Source organism: Equus caballus, chromosome 11 (assembly GCF_041296265.1).
Source record: "Equus caballus isolate H_3958 breed thoroughbred chromosome 11, TB-T2T, whole genome shotgun sequence".
Lineage (NCBI taxonomy): Eukaryota > Metazoa > Chordata > Mammalia > Perissodactyla > Equidae > Equus > Equus caballus.
The window spans coordinates 53,284,328-53,298,474 of NC_091694.1; the positions used below are offsets into that span (position 1 = coordinate 53,284,328).

At 44.8% G+C, this 14,147-nt stretch overlaps 2 long non-coding RNA genes across 6 annotated transcripts; one reads left to right on the forward strand and one right to left on the reverse strand.

Moving 5' to 3' along the window:
• The first annotated feature begins 4,171 nt into the window (after positions 1 to 4,171).
• LOC102147674 (uncharacterized) lies at positions 4,172 to 13,232 on the forward strand. 5 transcript variants are annotated; one of them, XR_011423078.1, is made up of 7 exons: positions 4,429 to 4,536; positions 6,689 to 6,905; positions 7,019 to 7,121; positions 8,359 to 8,426; positions 9,384 to 9,489; positions 10,059 to 10,119; positions 11,617 to 13,232. It is a non-coding gene; the product is annotated as an uncharacterized lncRNA (long non-coding RNA). The 5 variants fall into 5 exon arrangements; XR_011423080.1 differs by having other exon boundaries at positions 4,433 to 4,536; positions 6,689 to 6,802; XR_011423079.1 differs by lacking the exon at positions 4,429 to 4,536 and adding an exon at positions 4,930 to 5,105.
• LOC111775737 (uncharacterized) lies at positions 6,594 to 9,718 on the reverse strand. The gene is made up of 2 exons (XR_002811698.2): positions 7,803 to 9,718; positions 6,594 to 7,108 (listed from the first exon to the last, which is right to left on the reverse strand). It is a non-coding gene; the product is annotated as an uncharacterized lncRNA (long non-coding RNA).
• Positions 13,233 to 14,147: the final 915 nt, after the last annotated feature.

Here is a 14,147-nt window from a genome sequence, read left to right on the forward strand (position 1 = left end):
GTCATGTGATAAAGGGACTGGGGAGGAGGGAGGGATAACATTAGATAAGATGCTCAAGGAAGATACGGAGAAAGCATTTGAGTTGAAATCTGTGTGATAGAAAGTGCCCATGATACAAAAATCAGAAAAAGAACATTAAGCAGAAGGAATAGCAAATGCAAAGGCCCTGAGGCAGGAAAGAGCTTGAATGTGGGTGATCATAGGTTTCCTTTAAAAAAAGGATTTTTAAAAGATGATTGTATTTCCCCTGCAGCATCTAGCACATAATAAGGCAATCCACTGCTAGACTGTCATCTCCACAAGGCAGATTCCGTGCCTATCTCACTTTCCATGACTAGTACAGTGGTTGGCATGTACTAGACACTCAAATTGATGAATGAATGGATGCTCCTTGAGTGACTGAATGACTTACCTCTGGTCTGATAGCAGTTTTGCGGCAGAGCCAGAATGGACAAGGAACTCCTTCATTTCCTACATGTTGGTCTGTGCTGAGCCAGCTCCCTTCAAATCCCTGTTACCATTCACTCAATGAAGCAAGAACAGGGCACTTACTTCCTCTTTGGAGGAACATTGTCCACATGAGTGAGATCTCACATGTGAAATGTTCGGAACTTTTGGAAGCTGCTCAATAAATTCAGGCAATTCCTACAGTAAGGCTTAGCAGCTGGGAAGCCAGAAGTCATTGTATATTAAATTTTCCCCAGGCCACCACGGGAATGCAGTGGGACCAGTCTCTGCCCTCACCACTGTAGGATTCCAAAGCTGGCACCTCTTTTAAGCTGTTGGAACGTGGATAAAGCATTCCATCCTGTTAGCGGGGCGCTCTTTCACCTTCCCTGCTGCTGAGTGTATTGTGGTCGTAATCCCAGGGCTCCCGTCTGGCCCTGCTCTCGCATTCTCTCGTGGAGAAGCCCATGTACAGTCACTCACAGCAATCCCCAGTGGAGGAGTGGTTTTCAGTATTGGGGAGACTGTCCATTCATAGAAGCAATTATGGTGCAAGATCAGTTTTCAAGAGAATCAAGTCTAATAAAGAGTATAATGAAAAGCTTTGTAAAACCTCCCACTCTCCAACAACAATAGCTGAACCTATAGGCCTGCTTCAGCTTTTGGTGGAACTGTAAGAAGCATAAACTACTCTAAACACCTTTGAAATGCTAAGCATAATTGACCCTTCCAGTGGCATACTTCTTTCCAGGGTTACTATTCAGGATTATAAAATAGTGCATGTAGTGGCCACCCATTGAAATAGGGAAGGGATGAAGATCTCTGATGCTCTTCTTCAGTGAAACCAAGACACACCCACTAAGGGGCCAAATGGTTTCTAAACAGTAGAAAGTAGGTGCTTTAGGAGTGATATTTCCTTGAAAGAATTCCCAGCCCATGCTTATTTCCAGACCTACTCTGCTGCTGTTACCACTGCTGATGGCACCCCCCCCCCCCCGAATTCATGTGCAGAGAACATCCAGATGCTAACAACCTCTCTCGTGAATCATGAGCCAAGCTAGACTCGTAGCTAAGCTCTGCGTTTGCACAGCAACAGATAACCCGGGCTGAGTATTTCTCAGCACACAACCTAGCTGTTTTCACCAGTCAGCCAGAAATATCAAGCCCAACAATGTCCTGGTGTAGTGACCAGAGTTTAATATTGTATGTGTGACAATAACATATAACTGGTGAGGCGGGAGGAGGAGACAGAGGATGAAATGGCGGAGTCTACGCCTCCTGGCTTAGCCCCTTTTTACCATCTCACAATTACTCTCTGAGAGGGCAATGTCTGCGAGACAGTTTGAGCGTAGACACAGACCTAGTCATTGGACACATCCTTTTGCCAGTTGAATTGGGGGCAAGTTCAGCAGCTGAATTCCCTAAGTATTCCCTGCTGCACAAGTCACATCTCCAAAGCATTGTCCAGCCTCTCACATCAGAGGCCTCTAACCTCCCAGGACCCGTAGTCCAGATGGCGTCTAGGCCAAGCAACCAATGTGCCCTGGGGTAAGCATGCTCTCTGGTCTCTGATTGATGTAGAACCCAGTTTAGAATGAACTGGAAAGGCCTCTTAGGGGCATAGGGGCACATCATGAAAGACTATTATTTGCCACACAGTTATAATAAAACTTATTTCTAGTTGGTTTCTGCTTATTTCCGGAAGAAGCAATTTCCCCTCTTACTTGAGAGGTCCTGGGACGGAATGTTTGACTCTTAGAAGTCAGTAGATGAGGAAAGTCTCTTTGAATCCTTCTGAATAAAAATCTTCCCATTAGACCCTTATGTGTCACAAATAAATCCAGTTTTCAGGACATACTTTCCATCTTGGACCACTTTTCATAAAAACAAAATTCACAACTAGGAGGTTACAAGCTAAGATTGAGGCTTTGCTCAGTGCAGACACTCGTTCTGATTTAGCTTTTGCCATTGTTTCTTTGGTGATTTGGGTAGTATAACTCTGAGCCAATCATTGTGAACCTTAGAGTCCACAAATGCAGAATGATCTCCAAAGTCTTACTGATATTGCCCAATGGAACTTGCTTTATGCATACAACTCATACAATGGATATTTTGAGCACCCACTATCCATTTGTACAGTAGTACTATCCTTCCTCTCTATAAAGGGCACCTGATGTGCATTTAGGTCAATAGTTCCGGTACCTACTCTCTACAAAAATGAGTAAGATAAGGGGAGAGATGAACTCCTGTCTTACAGAGTCCAGGCGGAAGGACAGACTTGAGCAGAAATAGCAAAGATCGATATGCTAGGGGTTAGAATTGAGGGTCTAACACAATGTGGTGAAAGCACAGCGGGGAGAGGAAAAGTAATTCTTGCAAGACTAGGAAAGTTTTCGCCGAGGAGGGGACCACACTGGAATTTATTCTCGAAAGGGGGCTTTGTCAGACGGAAAATAGAGAAAAGTCATTCCCGGCAGGTGGAACCACATAAGCAACATATGCCACATGGAGATATAGGAAAGCTTGATGAGTCTGGAGAAAAGCAAGTTGTCCAGGGTGGCTATTGTGTGGGGTGTGGCAGGGAGAGTGAGCACAGAAAAATCTGGAGGGCTTTGTAGACGTGAAAGACAAAAGGCCTTCTTAGTCCAGTTCTGGACACTAAGAAATGGATGGAACCACTAGAAAAACCCAAGCGCTCTTCTGCTCACCCTTACTCCTGTAGTGTTACTGAGACCCGGAGCACAGGATTTAGGAGGTAAAAGTGTGGGTTTTGGTGTGTGATAGATTTGAGTTTTTTTCTTGGCTCTGAAACTTACTATAATTGTGGCTTTAGAAAATTATTTATTCTCCCTAAACCTCAGTTTCATTATCTGTAAAAACGGGATAAGAGTAGCACCTTCTTAAGTAGGGACATAAGGAACAAGTAAGAGAAGGTATGCGACGCACTCAACAAATGTCGGCTGGCACACAGTCAGTACTCAACAAATGTTGAGTTCATAAGAATAGATGATTAATAATACCTGGTGAATAACATATGATTGATAACATTTCCTTGGTCGGGGTTGCTAGAGAAGCCCAGGGTCAGGTAGATCAATTGAGGCCAGATGATCCCATGGCTTGGTTTCTGAGAACAACCCTGTTGGGATTTACAGCTTTGGCCCCATTTCTTGGCCAGATTTGCAATGTCCTCAGATTTCCTTCCCCACAGGGATGAAGGAGGAGGAGCCCAAGCCTTGGATTATGAAGACGTTCTTGCTTCTCCCTGTGTAAATTGATAATGCCAAGGGTTTCTGGCGCCAAGCAAGGGAAAGTGTCCCCCGTCCCAGGCGCCTTGTCCCCACATGATTACTAGGTGCCTGCTGATATTAAACCCTGGGGACTGTCTTTGAAGTCCTTGTTTCTTTCCCTTTCTGTCTTTCTGTGTTTAACGTTTACATTGTATGAGGAGGTACAGGGAGTGTTTCTACCTCCTGGCAGTGGTTGTAGCCTTTAAAAAAATTTTAAAAAATAGACAACTTTTTTAGACCAGTTTTACATTCACAGCAAAATTGAGCAGAAAGTACAGAGAGTTCTCATATAATTCCTACCCGCCCCAGACACAGCCTGCCTCACTATCAACAGTGTCCACCAGAGCAGTACGTTTGTTAGAGTTGATGGACCTACATTGACACGTCATCATCACCCCGAGTCCATAGCTTAGGTTAGGGTTCCCTCTTGGCGTTGTGCCTTCTATGAGAGTTGTTGATTTTTACACCAGCAGTTGTCCTGCGAAAGCCTATCCAAATAATTTGGGGCAAGACTGGTAATGCTCACCTATTTCCAAACAACCTGTTTTGGAGAAGAGCATTTAAGATTGAGTAGAAGCACAAAATAAAGAAAGAAAGGTGTGCAGGAAGGAAGGGAAGAGACAAGAGATTGAACCCTCCGCTCACCCAGGCACGTCCCACCCCCAATCTGAAGCTCTTCACAGGTGGACGGAGTGATCGTTCTTGCCTAAAATGTCCCTGCTCTTCTCCTGTTTCCTGAGTCTGCTTCTGCCGACCTGCACCTGTCTCGGGCCTTCCTCTTCCCGGAGAGGTAACTCTGCCTGTGAGTATTTTCCTTGTAGCTTCTTCCCCCACACATCCTCCAGGGGTACACGATGGGTCCCCAAACTGTGAAAGGGGAAAGTTTTAATTTGAAATAGAGGTCTCAGAAAGGGCCTGGGGCAGTTCTGGAGAGATTTTTTTTCAGCACCTAAGGTAACTTCCATTGCTCGCGCAAAGTTCTTGTAAGGAGATCTGCGTCAGCCTCCTGCTTTGACACATGAAGCCTTGTGGGCAGTTGGCCGCCCCAGGAGCCCCAGAAAGTGCTGAGATGTCCTTCCAAACAGGGACCCAAACAGCTGAAGGGCTCCAGTTACCCAAGAAGTGAGTGACATGGACACTTTGCCAGTTGGAGAAAGGAAAGGAGTAGAGTAAGGGAGGTGGTAGAGAGAAGGACAGAGGAGAAAGAAGGACAGTGACAAGAGGTGGGGGGAGCAAAGAAGGAGTGAAGCAGGACACTTTGAGCCACAGCTGTCAAGCAGCCTGGTGGAAAGGAGAGGAGCGTCGTGTCCCTGACCATACCGGCTGCTATACTTTGGGGGACAAGGGTGGCACCCCACCTTGAGCCCCAGGGTATGACTGCTGATTTACCAGCCCAAATTACACCCTGCCTGAAGTGGAAACCATTCTGGCTGGTCATGCAGGTCCTCTCACGACAGGCGACTATTGTAAACAAAGCCAGCCATTTGTGAGCTGCCAAGTGGAGTTTCTTCTAAAGCTTTGATTCAGGAATTAAATATGTATTAAGCTTTTTCAAACAGTGAATTAAAATGCATGCCCACTTAAACGTTTTTGTTTTACCTTGTTTTTGCTCATTTGCATTTCCTGTATTTTTCTAAAACGAATATGGATTGTGTTGGCAGTGATAAAAATAAATTATTTTCAATTATGAAAATTGAATTGTTTAAAAAATGCACAAAGCAATTTTTTAAAATGTAATAGAGAAAGAGTTGAAGGGGTACATATAAAATTATAAACCTTGGTCAGCTTGTGCGATGGAGGTGGAATTGGAACAAGAGATGGGAGCCTGTCAACTTTTTTAACTGTCTCTATATAGCTAGACTTGTTAAAATGAGTGTATGTTAATTTTGTCATTTTTAAAGTAAATTCAGGAAAAAAAATTAAAAATATTTTTGCCATTTGTTTTTAAAAAGCAAAGCTGCGTCACTAAGTGAAACATTTTTAGCTCACTTTTTTTACTTGTATAAAATTTTGTTAATTGAATATTATTTTCTTGTCTTTAGCAAATCCTTTCTGCCGATTTTACATGTGTCAGTCCACCTGACAAAAGTTGAGCTTTGCATTTGCCCCTTAGTAGTCACCAGGACTTTCTGTCATAGGTGAATGTCTCCACCAGATGAATTCATACATGTGCATTTAATTCAGAGCTTCAATAGCTTAAAAAACTTTTTTTCAGCTACGAAAGTTTCAGGTTGACAGAAAAATCTGGAAAATAATTTAAAAGATATTCATGACCCACCATCTGGGTTTAATAAGTGTTATTTTTCCATATTTGCTTCAGATCCTTAAACATAATTGCAATAAATAATAATAATAATAAAACACTACAGTTATTTATCTCCTGCTGCCATCCCAACGGCAGCTGTTTCTCTGAAGGCAGTGTGCGTTTTCCTGTCCAATGTTTTATACCTTTGTTTTCTGTGTGTATCCATAAACAATATGCACTACTATTTTATATTTTAAAACTATACCAAAATAGTATGGTGCTGTATACATAATTACTTTTTGCTGTTTTTCATCAACTTTTCTTTGAGATTTATCTAAGTTGATACATGTAGCTCTGGTTCACTCATTTTCATTGCTGTATATCATTCCATTGTGTAACTCCACTACAATTTATTTATCTATTCTCTTATTGATTGGCATTCAAGGCATTTCTGATTTTCCCCTGTTGTAAAAACTGCTGCATTGAATATCCTTGTCTGCGTCTCCTTGTGCACGTGAATCAGAGCCCACCCCAGGGACCGTCTTAGCAGTGGACCCACTGTGTCATTGAAACTCCTTGTAAAACTCAAGAGTGAGAGAGAAACGTACAAAGTCTTAGGTTTTCTCCGGGTAGGTTGGTTTTAATAAGGGTTCTGGCTCATCTCATTTCATGTGAGGATGAATTCTTCCTTTTGCCACTTTTCTCCCAGATTTAAAAACCAGGAAACTTCTTAGTCAAAGCCCTGATTATGAAGAACTTGTTGGTCAGAACTGAAAGAACTAACGCATCCTGAAGTGGAACTGAAGGGAGGACTGGTGAACAAGTAATTTTTTCCCTTCTTGCTCTCCGAATATTGCATATCAGTTTAGAACCTGTTAAACAAGATATCAGGATCAATGAGCTTATTCAAGAAAGAAAATGTCTTGGTAAATAGAATGATAGATTAAAAGTCCTGCATCTTTATGAACCCAGACGGAAGGATGTCTCCGTGGTGTTGCTTGATGAGCATCTTGTAATGGTGTTTTTTCCCTCCTCCTAGATCAATTTCAGTGCGTTTGCATCAGCAGATTCCAGGTGATGGATCGGCAGCTTCATTTTAATAGTCTGTTGGTATGGAGTGACCTGTGGCCTTTCCAGAAGAGGTAAAATAAATCCTGCTGTCGTTGCCCCTCCTTCCACCCTCCAACCCTGTCATAAATCACCCTCCCACTCTCAGTGCTACCACGGACTGACAGGCTCCCTGAGGACCAGCTGCTGCCTGGTACCTGTGGTCACCTGAACTCTCTTCAGCCCCACATGTGAGCACCTGCTGCAGAGGTGTAGGACACCTGTGCCAGACCTTCCCAAGCCTTGCCAGTGCCACCAACACCTCCATGCTGTGCGTCCCAAAGTGGGCTACGTGTACTGGGCGTGATATGCAACATGAACTAAGGTGGCCTACTGTTCAATCTGTCTCATCTTAAGAGTTATTAATTTTTAAATATATTTCATAAATTTTATTGCTGAGGATAAGGCTAACATAGCATTTAAATTCAAAAAAATCATCGGTTTTAAAGAAAAAATATTAAGTCTGAAATGTGCATGTGTCCACGGCAAATACAACGAGGATCACGTGCAGATGACTAGATGTGGGAGACGCTACCTGGCCAAAGCGTAGCCTGGCTTAATGTGCTGTAAGTCTCTGAACCTACACGGGCATCACACTGACATGAGTGTTACTTCGGGCCCGTCCCCTCAGTTCCCTGAGTCTCGGTTCACCCCCTGGGAAATACAGCACTAGACTAGATCAGTGACTCTAAGCCCTGCCTTCACCTCTGACTCACCTGGACGAACTTTAAAAATCCTGAGGCCTGGCGTCTGCTCCAGACCAACTCGATGAACATCTCTGGGGGTTGGAGCCGGGATCAGTATTTTTTAAAAGCTTCTCCAGGTGATTGTATGCAGGCAAAATCGAGAACCACTAGATATGATGATGTCTGTGGTTCCTCCCAGGTCTCAGATGAATGGATTTTCTGATCCTGTGGGTAGACTATAAATGTGAGGTCAGTACGGATTCAGTAAGTGTGGAGGATGCTCGCTGTCCCCTCAGGCCAGCCATAACAAGTGTGATATTTAACCACTGTGCAGGCTTGGGTCAACGCTGGTCTGGAAGCTCCCTGAGGGCAGGGACTCTGTCCTTTCTCTGGGTTTTACTGGTTCCTACCACAGTGCTGGTGTGGAGGAGGTGCTCAAGAAATGGTGGATGAAAGAATGCTAGACTGAAGTTCAGGAGCGTGACTTATCAGGGCATCTAAGGTCAATCACCTGGTCAGAAATTAGTAACCAAACTCACAAGAGACTGACTTTTACACCTGAATTCCGCTTTATTTGTTTCTAAAGGGAGCTCTTCTGGGTCCAAGAAGTGGAAGCAGTCTTTGTCCCAGTGCAGTCTCTTGCTGGTGAATGAGGTAAGGGAGTTACTAAGTGAGCACAGAACAAAAGTTGTGTCTTCTAATGTGCTATTCCTATCAAGTTCTGATGATCTGACAGCCTGGCCTCCATTGCCTAAAGGCTATTTTCACGTAAAGGAACAGGATCAATCATTCGGAACCAGCGTGCCTGATGGACCTCCTGGCGACACACCGACAGAGTTTCATTTTCCAACTCTCCTTTTTCAGATACGCGTGCAGACCACCACCCTGCCGGTTACCCTCGTTGCCACAACACACAGCTTCCTAAGTGTGGGGTTATTTTGCGTTGAGTTAGGCAGCTTGCTAATGGCATTCTCAGGACAGGCACTTTAATCTCCTCATAGGTCATTCCAAATCACTCCACAAGATGCGTTACTTCTGGAAAGCTGCCCTGGAGACAGCTAATCCCCTCCTTCTTGCAGGCTTGCTTTACGGAGATGGCATCTGCTGACCTTATGTTTCAGGAGCCGTCTTATTTTGAGGGCTGTAGATCTTTGTCCACCATCTACGGTTACCACAGCTAAAAATACTTTGGAGGGTGAAGAATCTTCAAGGGGACTTTGCAGTGTGGACTGTATTCCTTCTATTTTGGTACCATATTTCAAGGCAAGAGCCTTGTTACCGTGCTAAGAGCCATATTACCTGATAGACCAACATTTCATCTTATAGTTGATTAGAAGCCCAGCTTTATATGGAGCCCTGTGATTATGTTGCCTTTTCCCTGCCAATGTTCCCAATAATCATGCTACCTGTGATTTTCCTGATACACCATCTCCACTTAACCTCAATACACGGAATTAGCCACCTTCCCCGTGCCTCACGCCAATGCTTCAATCCATGTGTGTCAGCCATAATCTTCCCGCACGCACCTCCGTCTCCCACCCCCAACAGGACAGTTTTGAGCTTCCACATAAACTGGGATCAGAGGGACTGAGATGTATTTGTGTTGCACAGGTGCTGCTGTTTGTCTAAAGAAAAGTACAGAATGCGATGCTGCGGGACCAAACTGAGCTGTGGGTGTGTTGCTAGATCTTTGTGTGCCCTTGACTCAATGGGCTATGTGAGTATCACTCAGAGTCACTCATGTGCCACGAGGTTGCCCATCCCTGATTTCAGGCATACATTTGTTAGGCTCCACCACTTGCTGCCTCCTGTTTTTTAGTGTGCTTAAATAAAAGGAAGTGCTCCTACTATAGAAAAATGTTAGGGGAACTCTGAGGACGGGCTCTTATATTAAGGAAGCTCTTCCTTAAGTTTAGTTTACATTTTTCCTCCTCTACTTTTAGTCTAATTGGACCATAGGGGAAGTGTGTGTGTGCACACATATGTGTGTAAGTACTTGCACACAAATAGAACATTTATGGAATGGTATACAAGAAACTAGAAACAGTGACTACCTTAGTGGAAGGGACTGATGAACTGGGGTAGGAAAGAGACATTATTTTCTATTTTAAAACTTTCTGTGCTATTTTAGATTGTTTCTTCATCCATTAAAAAAAAGAGATTGTGTCTGAATGATCATGTGATCTTCTGAGTCCCTTCTCTATGAGTCTATAATTCTCTTGAATTAAGGGTATATTTTGTACTTTCTCTCTCTAATCTCTTTACTGAATTCTGTTGGTTATATAGAAACACTTCATTTTTCCAGCACTGTCTGAGAACGAAATTCTCCACACTGCGAATTCCCCAGGTAACTGAATATAATCCCTTTATATTGCTGAAGTTTGGAATAATTTCTAATGGAATATTTATAAGTTGTATTACATACCTTCCTACCTTCTTCTTTTTTTTGTTACAGCTTTACTGAGATGATTTTCATGTACCATAACATTCACCTACTAGAAGTTCACTGCTATTTAGTATATCACAGAGATGTGAAAACATCACCCACAATCTAATATTAGAACATTTCAATGCCCCAAAAAGAAACTCCATCCCATTAAGCAGTCACTCCCACTGTAATCTATTTCTGTCTCTATGGATTTGCCTATTCTGGACATTTCACATAAATGGGATCACATAATATGTGATCTTTTGTTCCTATCCTCTTAAAAAGGGTAGAGTCAATAATATTTTACTTTTTCTTGATAATTTAGGCTTATTGCTATTGACAGCATGCTCACAGTGACCTCAAGAAACATTGAGGGAGTCTGTTGTCTCTAGATTCCATGGCCCATTGAGACGTACGTGACCTTGTCAGAGCTCTGTTGCTCAGGCCATAGGGCAACTTCTTGAATACCCTGTCTTATGACCTTTAACTCCTGTTTAACCATCCTTTGTTTTCTAGTTCTCCCATTTGTGCAAAGTTGGACCATTAGTACATAAACTAGATCAGGCCTGAGGTCCCATGTCTTCTCTTGACCCTGGCTCATGATGTAACTCAACTGTGACCCTCTTTGGTGTGTTTCTCTCCTTCTCCAGGAGTGATTAAACAGGCCGAAATCCTCCCTTCTTTTATTGCTCTCCTGAGCATCTCGTATCATTCAGTCAGCTAGATTCCATCTTAGAGATAAATCCCCCACAAGGGTTTTATGATCTCTCTGGGTTAAGCAGTATTAAACCCTCTGATTCCTAGTATCCTTTCTTGTATCCTCTCCTCTTTCTTAAAATAGTCTGTACCTCTCATGTCAAGAACTTTTTTGACTTCCCTTTCTCTAAAATTGCAGAATTGTAAAAGAACGCTTTCCCTTATTTCTCTTGAAAAGCACGCATAATCAAAACATTTTTAAATGCAAACCTCCAGGCAGGGTGGGGCAGGGCAGCCCCTTAAGCCAACGGGTCTGCCAAGTCCAAGAGCATGTGCATGTTTGGCAGCGAGAGAGGGTATGTGACATCTGAACTGTCCTGGAAAGTGAAGAATCTCTGGAAGTATTTTCTTTACCTTTTGGTAGGGTTGGGGGGAGGGGAAGAGTCTAACTTGGGGCCCTACCTTGGATCTGGGTCAGACTCTTACAGGGGTTGTTTGAGCTTTGAGTCAGGTTGGCAGGAAGGGAGTTGTCGCCATTCTGAATTTGGCTAGAGGAGCATGGCAGGTCTGACCAGGAGTGTGTCATGGGAATTTGAGATTTCCGGTCTTCTCCTCTTATTCTCGTTGTCAGAATAAGCCCAGAAGTTTGGGGCATCCTTGCTGAGAGCAGCTCTGCATCCTTGTGCGCGTGGAGATCCAAGACAATTCATTCTGTTTCAGGGAAGCCAATCCTTCATCGGGCCTGACTCGGGCAGGGAAAGGATGGCAAGGAGAAGAGCGCCTGGCACATAGCAGACATTCAGTGAGGATCTGTTCAGTGACTGAAGCTCCAGTGTCGAGGCTGAGCAGTTGGTAGCGACTGTCCGGCATGGGATGCTGAGAAAGATCCTGAGGCTAGGCTCTGTGGGAAACGCTGTAATTTAGGATTGATCTGCCGCGGGCGCAGGTGAGCGAGTGGAGAGAAGCACAATGTACACATGAGTCTTGTGGAAAGTGAGAACAGAATCTGAGCTTGAAGACATTGAAGTGGCCGTAAATTGCAGATGGGCACCAGAGAAGAGTGGGTGCCTCCAGCCCTGGAGGACCTGACACCAGGGGACTCTGCTGAGCTCAGACCTGGGCAGACTAGCAGACAGGATACCCCCAGGCTCAACCCGAGGTAATCAGAATGGCGGCAGCCTCCACAGCCTCCACAGCAGCTATGCTGCCTGGGCCTGCATTTGGCTGAGCAGGAAGCAATCCCTCCATAAGTGACCCAGCACTGCCCCCTGGTGTAAACCCATCCAATGCACATTGGCCCGAAGGATTCCTTGGGGAGCCTCTTTTATTTACAACTTCTCAGCAGATGCCGTCAGCATTTGGGCTTTGGGACTAATTTCAGTAATCTACATGAAGCCAATGCTGCTGTGATGTGCGCATAATAGGCAGGAAGAATAATGTCCTTCCTGCCCCTGTCTGGTTGCACCCATTCAGTCAGCCTTTAAGAACCACCACTCAGTAAACACTTAATATGTGACAGGCAGTTTGCGTGGCCCTCTGTTTGTGTCCCACTGTTAATCTCTAGGAAAGGTGCTATAATTATTTGCATGTTGCTGATGAAGAAACTGAGGCTCAGAGAGGACGTTTCACTTTTTTTTTTTTTGAGGAAGATTAGCCCTGAGCTAACTACTGCCAGTCCTCCTCTTTTTGCTAAGGAAACCTGGCCCTGAGCTAACATCTGTGCCCATCTTCCTCTACTTTATTTGTGGGACGCCTACCACAGCATGGCGTGCCAAGCGGTGCCATGTCCTCACCTGGGATCCAAACCGGTGAACCCTGGGCAGAAGCGGAACGTACAAACTTAACCACTGCACCACCGGGCCCGCCCCTCACTCTTTTTTTAAAAAAGTAATTTTATTGAGGTCATAATAGTTTATAACATTGTGTAATTTCAGGCGTACATTATTGTCTATCAATTCCTCAATACACTTCATCGTGCTCACCCCTAGTAGTCTAACTTTTATCCATCACCATACATATGTACCCTGTTGTCCCTTTTGCCCACCCCCAACCCCCTTCCCCTCTGGTAACCACTAATCTATTCTCTTTGTCCATGTCTTTCTGTCTCTGGCGTATTTCACTTAACACCACACTCTCCAGGTCCATCCATATTGTTGCAAATGGGACAATTTTGGAGGACGTTTCACTCTTGCTGCAAGAATATGACATTCAGTTCTGGGTGCCACCAACCTGTTACCAATGGTACCCCAGACAGCGGGAATGAGAGGGGAATGGAGGGGACAGGGGCACTGCTATTTTGTTTTATGTCTGGCAAATATATTTTCATGATGAACATATATTACTTCTGTATATACTTTAAAATTTAGCCTAAATTCTGGGCGTCACATGCGATGAAGGGATATGGCCAGTCAAGCATATCCAGAGAGCTCAAGGTGGAAGGAGGGGCAGGGAGCAGGACCTGGGCTCTTCCACCATGAAAGGCGTGGTTGCACAAGGATCCGGTGGCTGCTTTATGATCCTGGAGAGCGGGGAGAGTGGGTTTCTCCTGTGTGTGTCTCCCGTGTGCAGACATAGGGCCAGGGGAGCGGATTTCTCCAGCAGGATTCAGCTGCATGCAAAGCATTTTGCCAGCCAGTAGGGGCTGCCCCACCAGTGAAAATGCTGACGTGGAGGTGAAACATCCTTGGAAGGGCTTAGACTGGACGTCACTGGGAAATTTAAACAACAGGAGAATCATTCGTGGGGAGAAGACAGGTTCTGAGTCCCTAGAGCCTCTGACGTCCTTCTGTCCCCAGTAGCAGTACCGGCTTTCGCCTATAGGTGTCAGCCTTGGCTCAGCTGGGCCCCAGCCTGTCTGGACCTGGGTTCCCGCCATTGCCTGGGAACTTTTCACCTGAGGGGGTTTACAGACCGAGGATGCCCGGGGAGAGTGGAAGGGCTGCACCCCCAGAGATTCTGCTTAACTGGTCTTGCGTGTGGGCCGGGCCGTGGGATTTTCAGAGCTCCCGGGTGGTTCTGGCGGGAGGGACTGGGTGCTTTGACTGCCGTTTCTCTTGGTTCCGTGGGCGGCTTGTTTCCCTTTCTTTTCTTTCACTGAACTCTGCAGAGGGAGCTGGGCCCACAGGAAGAAACTAGGAGCATCTAAAGAGATGTCACCGGAAGCTGTGAAGAATACAAGCTCGTTCAGGGAGAGAAGTAAGAAGGTCCCTCCCAAAACAAGAGGGAGAGAAGAAATAAGCCCAAACAGTATG